The 12,955-nt window shown below is 42.4% G+C and overlaps 1 protein-coding gene across 8 annotated transcripts in view; it reads left to right on the top strand.

Moving 5' to 3' along the window:
* Positions 1 to 647: 647 nt before the first annotated feature.
* Positions 648 to 12,955, top strand: part of CNOT1 (CCR4-NOT transcription complex subunit 1) — a 103,737-nt gene continuing 91,429 nt past the window's right edge. For 7 of the 8 annotated variants that reach the window (XM_036832605.1, XM_036832602.1, XM_036832606.1 and 4 more), the window contains exon 1: positions 648 to 793. The gene's annotated coding sequence lies outside the window, so the exon portion shown is untranslated. Of the gene's footprint in view, positions 794 to 10,181; positions 10,230 to 12,955 lie in introns of all 8 variants that reach the window. The other variant, XM_036832600.1, reaches the window with a different exon arrangement.

The raw sequence follows: 12,955 nt of genomic DNA, 5'->3' as shown, positions 1-12,955 counted from the left end.
GGGAGGGGGAACTACATATCCCAGGATGCAAAGCGCCACCACTCTAGTTACAGGCTGGTTTGCTTTCTCGTAGCTGGCGTTCCCCGCCAAATAGACAAGGCGGGCGGGGGTGGGGGGGTGGGGAAATGTTTAAGATTGGGAAGCCCGGTGGTCTACCAGACTTGACAATTCGAAAGGGGAAGGAGAGTATTGGAAGGCTGTTTTTCCCTCTCACTCAGAGTAGTGCCCGCACAAGGTGGCGAGGATCTAAGGGCCCTCTCCTTTATTTATTGTTTCTCAGAGGCAATGCCAGACCCCCATTGGTCGACGACCTCGAGGGCAGGTGGGAAGTCCGTAAAACCCCAAATCGAAGTTATCTTCGTCTCCCCATTGGCCCTCGTCTCGAGCGCAGGCGCAAGGGCTCCTACTCCCGTCCCTGGGGACTGATGAGCGGCAATTGGCCAAAGCCCGCGAAGTAGGAGTCTGGATTGGTAGTTGCTAGCAGGAGCCTGGTTTCTTCCTTGACTTCTGCAAGTGATAGTGTGTGATTGGTTTAAATCCGCGGGCACCCGTCGGTGACTGGGCAGGAGCCACGGGGGGGGTACGATCATTGGCTGGTGCTGGGGCCCTCCTTCCTCGGGCGGGCAGCGAATGATGAAATGGGAACGGGGAGGGGAAAGGCCGCGACGTGAGCGCGCGACCTCCGGCGCCATTTTGTAGAGAAACAAGCGGAGTTAACCGAAGAGGGGTCGAGGAGAGCCGGAGTCGGGGACCCAGGAGTTTCCTGTGTCCAGCGCCGCCGGAGCCGCCTAAGGTGAGGTGGGCTGGGGTCGGGTGCTGGGGCCGGCGGGCGGTGTCAGCTACGGAAAGCGGGTGCCGGTGCGGGAAGGAACGGGGGTGGTCCTGGGGCCACTGGGAGCGTTTCCCGGCGCTCCGCTGTGTGAGGGGCAGTCGGGACGGGGAAGTGGAGAGGCGAGAGCGGGAGGACTCTTTCCCCTCGGCTGTAGAGTCTTCGGGCTCTGAAGAGGCCGAGGCGAAGGCTCCACAAAGCGGAGGGCAGAGCGCGGGTTGAGACCCGGGATGGCCCCCGGCCCGGGCCTGGAGGCTCTGAGGGCGGCGGTGGGGGCGGCTGGGCCTCGGTTCGCGCGGACTGCACCCTTCTCAGACCCCACGAGCTCCTCAACTGCCGGATGGGTGCAGCGGGCATCGGCCCCGCAGGCCTAGCTCCGGGGGCGAGGGGCCCGTGTTTGGAGTACAGGCTCCCAGTTCCTCTGGGCGGACCTGGAACTGCCAGTCCCCTCCCCCGCCCCCAGCACGTTGTCAAACCCCGGGTGTTTCGGGTGTCCGCCGGTGGGAGGGGCGGGCGGGAGAGAGCACTTCCTCATTACTTCTTGCCACAGGTTTTGTTCCACTCGCGCGCCCGGGCGCTCACTCCGTCTCCAAAGTCGGCCCCCACCCACCGGGCCCCGTGTCTGTGCTGTAGTGGCGGTTCCGCTAATCCGTGGGAAGTGCCCGCTTCCTAGCCGAGCACTTGTAGGCCTCAGCGCTGGTGAGAGAGAGACTTACTACAGGTCTTACTAGAGGGTTCCGTAAGGCCAAACGCACAGGTGTTCTTTTTCAGTACCACCCCCTCTGCAGATTTCACCCCACCGGGCTCCCACAGAGGAGTACCCTCACTAGGATGAAGCTTTAATGCTTAATATCTGTGGGTTTGGAAATGTGTTTAAAGTAAACTTCGAGCAGAAACCTTGCCCTTTGAAGTCATTCAAACGTTACAGTTTTTAGGACTCTAATAAAAAGTACTTTTTTCCTGAAAGTGAGTAATAGCACTTAGTCTTCCTCTTTATTTCTCTAAAATTCGATTGCCTTGGGGAGTTTATTTGACCAGTTAATAATTGAGTGTAGTTGATTACCTTTTGCGAAAAAAATTCTGAACATTTGCCTCATGACAGTCCGTTTGATAGGAGTAGGGATACACGGATGAAAAAATGGTTGGACACGTACAAAATCAGGAAATAGGTCAAACAGATTAAGAACAAACTTGTTTGTGTAGAAGTATTTGGGTTTAATGTGCTCAGGTTGACATTCCTACCCATCCAAAGATTGGCAGTGTAGTATTTTAGCTATTAATAAAATATATGGTATCAGTTTAAATAATCCTGTTGTAGGACACTGCAGATTGTTATCTTGTCTGAGGAGAAAATGAGCTGATGATACATGAAGTTTTAGACATCTAGTTGTGCTTTGACTGAAAAGGTCCCATGATGATAAAACTTGTTTAGAGAGTTGGTCCCTTTTCAACAAGTGGGGGCCCAAGTCCTTCCGTGGAAACTTAAGTCTAGAATCAAGGCACCAAGATTTGACCATCAATAACAAAGTATTACCCTTTCTTGCCTAAGATCCTAATCTTAGAAGTTTTAAGGCAGCCTTTTGTGGCATTATGGTGGAACAGAACTGAAATGCTTTTGGTTCGTAACTCACTCGAATGGATCTCTGGCTTAGCTTCTTTCTTTATGGTCTCTTAAATTTCTGCTGGGGTTTTACATCCCAATCTCTTTAATATGGATCTTGTCAGGCTAAGTACTGTGATGTCCTCCTAACTTTGGGTTAAGTCATTAAAAAAAAAAAAGCAAAAACAATTGTGAGGACAGAAGAAGAAATGCTTCCTATTTCTTGACAACATGTTTAAAGACTAATCTCAAATTATCCTTGCTTTTTCCAAGTATGTTTTTGGTTAGATTCTGATCTAGTTATGAAAAGCTTTCTTTTTAGCCAATTTAAATTTATGAACTTGAGTCTTTATTTCATTCTACCACGTAACAGATCTTTGGTACTCAATACCTTGGAAGAGAATTTATCACAGTAATTTTAATTGAATGCTCAGATATATCAAGACACTTATTTTTCATGAGAAGTTTATGATTCTTGAATTAACAAAAACAGTACCTGCTATGAACTTGGTATATTCTTTTGTAAAAGAACAAAGCTAACTTTCAAGTCAGTTCATATTATTAGTTGAAGCATTTCTTAACCAGCCGTCTGATCAAACTGAACTTCCTGCTGGGAAGTTTCAAAATGGCACCCTACTGAGTCTTATTTTAAGACCTTATATAAAGAAAGATCCAGCAGTTCCTTTTCTGTTTGCTCACAGTTTTTAAGAAGCATGTTTCAAAACTAAAATGGGCTCAAAAACTTTTGCACCCTATATGTACACAGTAGTTAATTTTAACATACTTTTCATTCATACATTTGCAAGAATGTAGCAAAGCAAATAAAGCAAATTATTCGTTGGAAAGCATTGTTAGAGAAGTCGCTAATTAGAGGTGTAGACTTAATCTGAAATCCTGTGTTGAGATTGGAAGGAAATGCAGCCTTTGGGAGTGTGGAGCGTAGGTTTAAGAAATGCATTTCTGGGGGAAAGAAATGCATTTCTGTCTTTAATGCTGGAAGGCTCAGGATACACCTCTAGGCTAAATTAAAATGTTGAATGAGATGTTAAACTGTCTGCAGGAGAGGTGTTGGTTTTATTGTTGTGCTTTTTGGGTTTTTTTGTTTTTTGGACTAATTATATGAAATGTAACATGGAATGAAAGCATATTGTGAAAGACACTATTTTATTGCTCTTAAACTTCATATTAAGAGCTCAGCATTTTCCCTTTCAGATAATTAGTTTGAAAGTTTGTCACCTTGGATTTAGAGTTCTTAGTTTTGAAATGCAATGTTACTTTTAAATTTTTTGGTAGACTCATTATAAGAATAGTTACTCCTTTGTTTCAGACCCTGTCGTTTCTGCAATAGCTTTCTAACTAATCTCCAGTATCTTTTCCCCATCATTTGTTTATTGGATTTCTTTATTACATAAGTAATATGTGAATATATTCTAATTGTAAATGATTCTGGGAATACAGTTAGTTCTTTACATTAATGCCAAATTGTCTACTAAATCATTGGTTTGAAACTAGGCATCCTATACGCCAAAGTTTTTCAAGTACCTTGGCCTGGAGCTTATTGTGTAAGTATTGATCCCTCCATACTTATAGCAGCATATTACAACTTAGGCTTTAGTTAAAAGACGGTTGCACAGTGGTTCCCAAATACATTTTTGCCCCTTTTATCTGGAATGTCATCGTCTGTATCTACCAAAACATTATCCATCATTCTAGTTCATACTCAGATGTACTGTCTATAATCTTTTCCCTGACTTCCCTAAGCAAAATTGATTTCTTACATTCCTCTTGGGTAGTTTCACTTACCTTTACCATGTATTGCCTTATAAGTTGTCTCATTTTATAGTAGGTAAGAAGTCTCCCATCCTCCAAACATATACATACAGTTGCCCTGAATTGTAATTGAATAATACTTCATTTGTTACACTTGGGTGGATTTATAGAACATGGCGCTTTTGGAAAACAGTACACCCTGGTTTTCTTTTGAGGACACAGACTGTTTTTCTTGGAGCTATGTACTTATAATTCTGTTGACATCTTTTAGAAGGTTAAACTTTGAAATCTAGTCATACAGAATTATGGTATCACCTGTAGGAAATTGAAGCCCAGGAAAGTGAGGTGACTTCCTTAGTTTAATGTTAGACCAGGTTTTCCTACTCCAGCCTAATGGTGATTCTGTCTTTCCGTACTGCTAAAGTTCAGTACAAGGAAAAGTTCTATGAATCTGATCGTTCATCAAAAAGGTGAGAATAATCTATGATCAGCCACTTATTTTTGGAGGACAAGACACAAGATTTGAGTTTTTCATCTCTTCAGTGTGAAAATATAAAACTCTAGTCTGACAAAAAGATAGTCTTTTGCAATTATTGGGACTGGTCGTTACTTAACCTCAGTATAATAAACTTGCATTTCCATTGAGGCCTTCAAAGGATGGAGCGACTTAAGTTTTAAAGTGTTCTTCAGCACTGTAAATTGAATTGTGACAGATAATTTGAGTAAGTTTTCTTCTGGTGTAGTTACAGTTTTAAGATAAAGTAGCTCTAAGAAGTGTACTCTGTTATTATTTTTTAGTCATCTTAAATACATAGTGCATAGTTTTATAATTTTACACATGCTACTGGGAAGATGCTTCTGAATATTCAGTTGATTTCAGATCAAGAACTTGGTTCTTTTCTGATTTTGGAGTAAGCATGCTTTTTGGGCTCTTTTCACTTTTTCAGTTTTTAAAAATGAATGGTTGTTTGCTGATACAATTGTTTAAACTATGCTGATGTACAGATTGTAGTAATTCTTCCAAAATTGTGAAGTGACTTCCCTGGCAATCCAGTGGTTAAGACTCTGCGCTTCCACTTCAGGGGTTGCGGGTTCAATCCCTGGTTGGGGAACTAAGATCCCACATGCTGAGTGGCCAAAAAATAAGTAAATAAATAAAATAAGGTGAAATAAAATTGTGAAACTATCCACACAAGGCTATTAAATGTGCTTTAAAAGTTAGTATTAAGGTTCTGTTGCCCTTTTATTGGCCACACCGCGCAGCATGTGGGATCTTAGTTCCCTGACCCCAGGGATCGAACCCGTGCCCCCTGCATTGGAAGCGCAGAGTCTTAACCACTGGACCACCAGGGAAGTCCCAGTCAACTCTTGATCCATTTGTTTTTATCCTTGGCAAAGCTTTCATTTCAAACCGATTTATTACCTGTCGACCATAATGTCCTTGAATATTTCCTTATCCCTTGCCAGCTGGGTTCTAAAAAAAAGTTTTACACTAGACCTTTCTAAGCCCAGTAATACATAATTTGGGGATGTCCTTGATTTGGATTACTCATATTAGTGCTTTTTGTTCTTTAGGTAATGAAGAGGTAAGTGTACCATGTATATATATCCACTGTTATGGCATGGATATTTTAGGAATATTCCTGTTCCCTTTTCAAACAGACAATTATACCAAAGATTACAGAAGTTGAGGTTGTCTGTCCAAAGGTAAAATGTAAAAATTACTTGAAAGTATTTCATTTTGATTTTTGTCTTCAATCAGTAAGCCCTCAAAGGACTCTGGCAACCGCAAAACGTTGGTATGGTAACTTACTTTAATATAGTAACCTAGTTTTGGGATATTTGTGTATAGCTTTGTAGGGTTCGTCTGTGTTTGGGTTTTAATCACTAATTCCCTCTTAATGTGCTGTTATCTACCTTGCTTTCTACCCTTGCTCCCCTGTAGTTTATTCTCAGTTCATCATCTGGAGTGATTCTTATATTTTTAAAAATTATATTGTGTCTTCTGTTCAAAACCACCCATTGATTCTCCATTTGTCTTTAGTAAAAGCCAAAGAAAGTCCTTTTATCACCTACAGGATTTAGCCCTGCCCTATACCTCTTCATATGTTCCCCCTTCTCCCCAACTTACTGTCTTCACTCTCCCCCTCACTAAGTTTACTTCAGCCACACTTGGCCTCCATGCTTTTTCTCACATATGCCATGTACTCTCTGAGGAAGCCTTTGCATTAACTGACAGTCCCTCTGTCTGGAACATTCTTCTCTCAGGTATGTGCAAGGCTAAACCCCTGAGCTCCTTAAAATCTCAAATACTACTTTCTCCGTAAGGCTTACTCTGACCACCCTACTTTGCAATCTCCTCCCGCCCTCCTCAACCCCAGTGTGGTTCACCTTTACCCTTGCTATTTTTCCATAGTACTTAGTGTTTCTTAAAATGCTTGATAATTTTTTATGATTACTGTTTCTTTCCCCCAGTGGGAATGCAGGGATGTATGCATGGCTGTTCACTGATGTATCTCAAATACCTGACACATAGTAAGTACTCAACAAGTATTTGACTAGGTTAATATACATAATAGTAGTGTGTACACTGTTCTCTGATAAGTTTTGGTAGCCACTTCACATTAGCCGTATACTATTTCCTACCATTTGGTGGATTTAAGTTGTGCTTGGCTTTGTGTTAACTTTGTGGAAAGTCAAACTTGAGGTGTTCGCATGTAGGGCCCACCCTGCAGAAAGTGGATGCAAAAGCTATTTTCTCAACAAGGACACTATTGATGTTTGGGCAGAATAGTTTATTGGTGGTGCTGTCCTCCTTCCTTGCAAGATGTTTATTGCATCTTTAATTCTCATTGAATGCCAATGGCTCTCCCACTCCCACTTTCAAAATGCTTTTGGAGATGATATTGCCCTCTAGTTTATAAATACCAGTAAATACCCTTTTGGGGTTCATATTTGTTGTCAGGGTTATTTTACTTAACTTTTATCCAACTATTGTTGGGGTAAGTCACAAGTTTACTTAAAATTATTTTAATTTTACAATAGCATATGTGAAAACACTACATATGGAAAAGGAATACCATGTTTCACTGATTCTAAAACAAATTTTTAACATTTTAACACCTCTGAAATTGGGATGTATCATGTCGGAAAAAATACTGCCAAATAAAGTTTGTAAGTGATACATAAAATAGTGATGCTATCACAATTAAAGACAAACCAACCTGAAATGAGATTATGGACAATTATCTCCACCTTTGATGGGTGATGAAGGTAGAAGAAATTTACCAAACTTTGACTACATTTTGTTTTCTGTTAAGTCTAGTCAAATTGTATTTTAGGGACCTAGAAATTGAATATGGTATTGGACTTAGCAGGGTTATGGAAAATTTTTGATGCCCTCAAAGCTGGTTGTTTGGTTGGGAGTGGTGGCAAAGAAGAGATAGGGAATAAACCCAAGGTATGTCCCCAGGCACTGATGAAAAGGATAATACACATGAAACAATAGAGAACAGTGTGATTAAATTTTAACAGTATGTGTCATGCATACTGAAGGGAAGGGAAGGTAGATCAGCACATCAACCTGTAGACAATCTGGTGTGTTTGGAAGGTTTCAGAGGGGCTGGGGCTTGAGTTAGGCCCTGGTCTTATTACCTGATGGTTTTGTCCTCTTTATGTGGGAGTCTTTGCTTGCCTTCTGGTGACCACTAACGTCCCTCTCTTGAAGGTATTAGGGATCTCCTAGTTGGTAATTCTGAAAATTTATAATAGTTTCTTTTTTTTTTTTTATACCGCCAAATGTATGTCATAAGATCTCTCCCCCCATGGTTTTCATAGACTATTATGGATGTATTAGTTATCAGTTGCTGCACAACAAATTACCCCCAAATTTAGCTGTTTAAAGCTTCTTTGCTTTTTATTATTTCACAGGCACAACCTGGCTAGATGCTTCTGACTCACTGTCTCTCACAAAGTTGCAGTGCAAGTATTCACAGGCCATACTCATCTCATGTCTGAAGGGTAGTGAGAAGGGTCTGAAGGGTACAAGCTTACTCATGTAGCAGTTGGCAGGTCTCAGATCCTTGCTGGCTATTGTTTGGGACGTATCAGTTCCATGCCACATTGTCCTCTCCACAGGGTTACTCACATGACTGCTTGCTTCTTTCTGTCAGAGCACAGGCTCGGAGAGAGGTAAAACAGAAGTTAGTCTTCTTGTAACTTAATCTTGGAAATGACTTTCTGTTCTCTTATTTTGAAGCCACGTTTAAGGTCCAGCCCACACTTAAGGGGAGCAGATTACTTAAAGGTGTAAATATTAGGCAGGGATCATTGGGGTTATTTTAGAGGCTGCCTACCACAGTGGACAAAGATTCTTCCTTGGAGCTCTCTTAGGGATGCTATCTGTGTCTAGGTTTTACTTATTACCGTTAAGAAGAGGACTCTCCTTGGTTTCTGATATTAATCACTGTTTCTTCCATCTCTCTGTCCACTCATTTCCCTTTTTGACTTCCTTTATTTTTTTCTTATTGAAGTATAGTTGATTTACAATGTTATATGAGTTTCAGGTGTACAACGTAGTGATTCAATGTTTTTATAGGTTATACTCTATTTAAAATTACTATAAAATATTGGCTATATTCCCTGTGCTGTACAATATATCCTTAGAACTTATTTATTTTATACATAGTAGCTTGTACCTCTTAATCCCTTGCCCCTATCTTGCCCCTCCTCCCATCCGTCTCCACCCTTTAACCACTAGTTTGTTCTATCTGCGAATCTGTTTCTGTTTTGTTATATTTATTTGTGTTTTTTTAAAGATTTCACATATAAGATAGCATACAGTATTTGTCTTTGACTCCACTAAGCTTAATACCCTGTAGGTCCATCCACGTTGTTGCAAATGGCAGAATTTCTTTTTTTTTTTTTTTTTTTTTTTTTTGGCTGAGCCACATGGCATGTGGGATCTTAGCTCCCCGACCAGGGATTGAACCCACGCCCCCAGCAGTGGGAGCACGGAGTCTTAACCACTGGACCACCAGGGAAGTCCCTCATTTTTTTTATGGCTGAGTAATAGTCCATTTTATATATGTGTGTATATAAATGGACACATCTACTTTATCTGTTCCTCTGTTGATGGACACTTAACGTTGCTTCCATATCTTGGCTGTTATAAATAATGCTGCTATGTGCTTTGAGGTGCATGTATCTTTTCGAACTAGGGTTTTAATTTTTTTTTGACATATACCTGTGAGTGGAATTGCTGGATCATATGGTAGTTCTGTATTTAGGGTTTTTTTTTTTTTAATATTTATTTATTTGGTTGCGCCAGGTCTTAGTTGCAGCTCCTGGGCTCCTTAGTTGTGGCATGCAGGCAAGCGCGTGGGCTCCTTAGTTGCAGCATGCGTGTGGGATCTAGTTCCCTGACCAGGGGTCGAACCGGGTCCCCCTGCATTGGGAGCTCCGAGTCTTAACCACTGCACACCAGCGAAGTCCCTGTTTTTAGTTTTTGAGTTCCTCTTTTTTGTTTTTTTTTTTTTTACCTTCCCTTAAGTGCTAAGCTTCCTTAGGACTCTCTATAGCAGGGGTCCCCAACCCCTCCCCACCACAAAGCAGGAGGCAAGCGAGCGAAGCTTCATTTGCTTCTCCCCATCATAGCTCGCATTACCACCTGAACCATTGCTCAAAATTACTGCCCGAACCATCCCCCCTACCCCCCCAGTAGAAAAATTGTCTTCCACAAAACTGGTCCCTGGTGCCAAAAAAGGTTGGGGAACCGCTACTCTATAGGCCCTCTCTTATTCTCATTTCTGTAGTTCTCCCATGCTATCATCTATATGTTGATGACACTGAGATGTGTTATTAGCAGCCCATACTTTCCATGCTTCAGACTGTAAGTCTAACTGCCCAGTGGATTTCATCTGTATGCTTTACTCCAGACATGCCTCATTATCTTTCTTGCCCTTCCCACTTTGTCTTCCTCAGTTGTTTCATGTCAGGAGTGAGTGGAACCCACGTGCTTAGTCTGGAAAGGTGAGTGTTTGATTCCTCCTCTTTCTTCACTTCTTTCCTTATTCTTCACAGTTTTAGAATCCTTGCAGTTCCCTCTTGAGTGCATTCACTTCTTTTTCCCGCCGATAGTCTTAATTTCTCTGTGACCTACTCTTTTCTTTCTCAATGTTTCACATTGTCAAGAGTAACTTCTAAAAGTTTTCACCCAATCATGTCCTCTTTTGGTAGGCAAAAGCAGGCTAGGGTTGTAACAAACAACCCCAAGGTATCAGTGGCTTAGCAAAGTAGACGTTTATACTCATATAACTTTCCTCAGATAACTTTCATTAAGAGTGTTCATTTAGGTTACCTTCTATGCAGTAATTCAAGAACCCAGGCTCCTTCCATCTTTTGTTGCCACCCTCCTCTAGATGTTAGGAGTTCTATACATAGCTGGTGCTTGGTGAAAGAACCACAGGGTCGTGGTGCCTGGTGAAAGAGCCAGAGGGTCGTGAGTAGGAGGTTTTATGGAGCAGTGGCTGGTATCATATTTGGCCTACATTTCATTGGGTATAACTTAGTTTGTTAGCCACACCTGTGCAATAGGCTGAGAAATATAGTCTAGCTGTTTATCCAGGAAGAGGAAACAGATTTGATGATTATCTAATCAGACTCTGCCACTTCCCTATTTCAAATAGCTTCCAGGATTGTCTTTATGATAAAATGCAAAATTCTGAAATGGATTCTGCACAGACTAGAGAAGAAACCCACAAAATGAGTCCCAGTTACCTTCAGAAGGCTTTTCCTCTTGGCTAGTAACAGGATGAGTGTGTTGGGGGGTGGTCCCCCAGGACTGCCATCCCCAGGTTCAGGTTCAGTAATTCACTAGAAGGACTCACAGGACTCGGCATATGGTTGTACTCAGGGCTATGATTTATTACAGCAAAAGGATACAAAGCAAAATCAGGAAAGGGAAAATGCGTATGGGGTGGAGTCCAAAGAAGACTAGGCTCATTCTCCCAAGCATGAGCCTCTCCTAGTGCTTCTCCCAGTGGAGTCACACAGGACCTATTTAATTCCTCCAGCAATTGTGACAGCATATGTGTATGAAATGTCTCCCAGCAGGGAAGCTCATTAGAAATTCAGTGCCTAGGTTGGTCATGTAGGCACCTTCTGCCTACCAAATAGCAAAATTCCAGGTTCCCAGAGGGAAAGCAGGTGTTCAACATAAACCACATTTTTGGGTACAGTTTAGGCACAGTGAGCCACTCTTATTAGTTCTGGGAGTGGGAATTCGTTCTCTCAAAATCCAAATTCTGACACCGGCCAAGAGCCAACCTGGCAAGCCTTCCTAAGGATAGCAGCCTCAGGCCTTCTATGTTAAATTAACTCTTCTGCACAGTGACTGAGGTTCAGACCTCTATAGATTGGGATTTTGTATAGAGAACCTTAGAATATGCAAAAAAAAAAAAAAACCAAAACTTTATTGACCTAAGTTTTCTTTTTTTTTTTTTTTTTGGCTGCGTTGGGTCTTGGTTGCTGCGCGCGGGCTTTCTCTAGTTGCGGCTAGCGGGGGCTACTCTTCGTTGCGGTGTGCGGGCTTCTCATTGCGGTGGCTTCTCTTGTTGTGGAGCACGGGCTTTAGATGCACGGGCTTCAGTAGTTGTGAGTGGGCTCAGTAGTTGTGGCTTGCGGGCTCTAGAGCGCAGGCTCAGTAGTTGTGGCACACGAGCTTAGTTGCTCCGCGGCATGTGGGATCTTCCCGGACCAGGGCTCGAACCCATGTTCCCTGCACTGGCAGGCAGATTCTTAACCACTGCGCCACCAGGGAAGCCCGAAAATTACTTTTCTATCAGTGGGGAAAAAAAGTTCAATTCCCTTTTCAGCTTCTTGCATCTAAATTTGCATTTATGGTTACCGTTTGTATCCTTCTAGATACTCTGCATATAAGGACATACATACACATGTCACTTGCTTTTAAAAACCCTAATAGATATTTCCAACCTTTCTAGCTCCTTTTTTTAGTGTTAAATGATATTCCATTTTATGATTTACTTAACCAGTGCCCTTTTGATGGATACCTAGGCAGTTCTCAGTTGATAATGTTTTAAACAGTTGGTCTAGGACTTCCCTGGTGGTCCAGTGGTAAAGAACCCACCTTGCAAAGCAGGGGACGTGGGTTGGATCCCTGGTCAGGGAACTAAGATCCCACATGCCGCGGGGCCACTGAGCTCGCGCGCCTCAACTAGGGAGCCTGTGTGCCGCAAACTGCAGGGACCACATGCTATGGAACCTGCACGCCACAACTACAGAGCCCATGCACCTTGGATCCTGCCCGCACAACTAGAGAGAAAACCCACACACCACAACAAGAGAGAAGCCCGAGCGCCGCAACAAAAGATCTTGCATGCCTCAACGGAAGATCCCGCGTGCCGCAACTAAGACCTATGCAGCCAAAAATAAATAAAATAAAATAAATAATAAAGTAAATCTTAAAAAAAAAAAGAGTTGGTCATTTCCTGGATGAAAAAGAAATGAGTTAAAAGACAAAGTGCAGAGATGGGGGTTTAGGGGCCTAAAGCTCTTACTATTCATCGCTTTCTGTAAGGTTAGAGATATTTATATCAGGAAATGGCATTAAAACAGTTAGGGACTTCCCTGGTGGCACAGTGGTTAAGCATCTGCCTGCCAATGCAGGAGGACACGGGTTTGATCTCTGGTCCGGGAAGATCCCACATGCTGCGGAGCAGCTAAGTCGGCAGCTAAGC

This window comes from Balaenoptera musculus, chromosome 19 (genome assembly GCF_009873245.2).
Source record: "Balaenoptera musculus isolate JJ_BM4_2016_0621 chromosome 19, mBalMus1.pri.v3, whole genome shotgun sequence".
In the NCBI taxonomy this organism is placed as follows: domain Eukaryota; kingdom Metazoa; phylum Chordata; class Mammalia; order Artiodactyla; family Balaenopteridae; genus Balaenoptera; species Balaenoptera musculus.
Note: the sequence above shows the minus strand (reverse complement) of the source record. Positions and strands in the feature narration are given on the sequence as shown.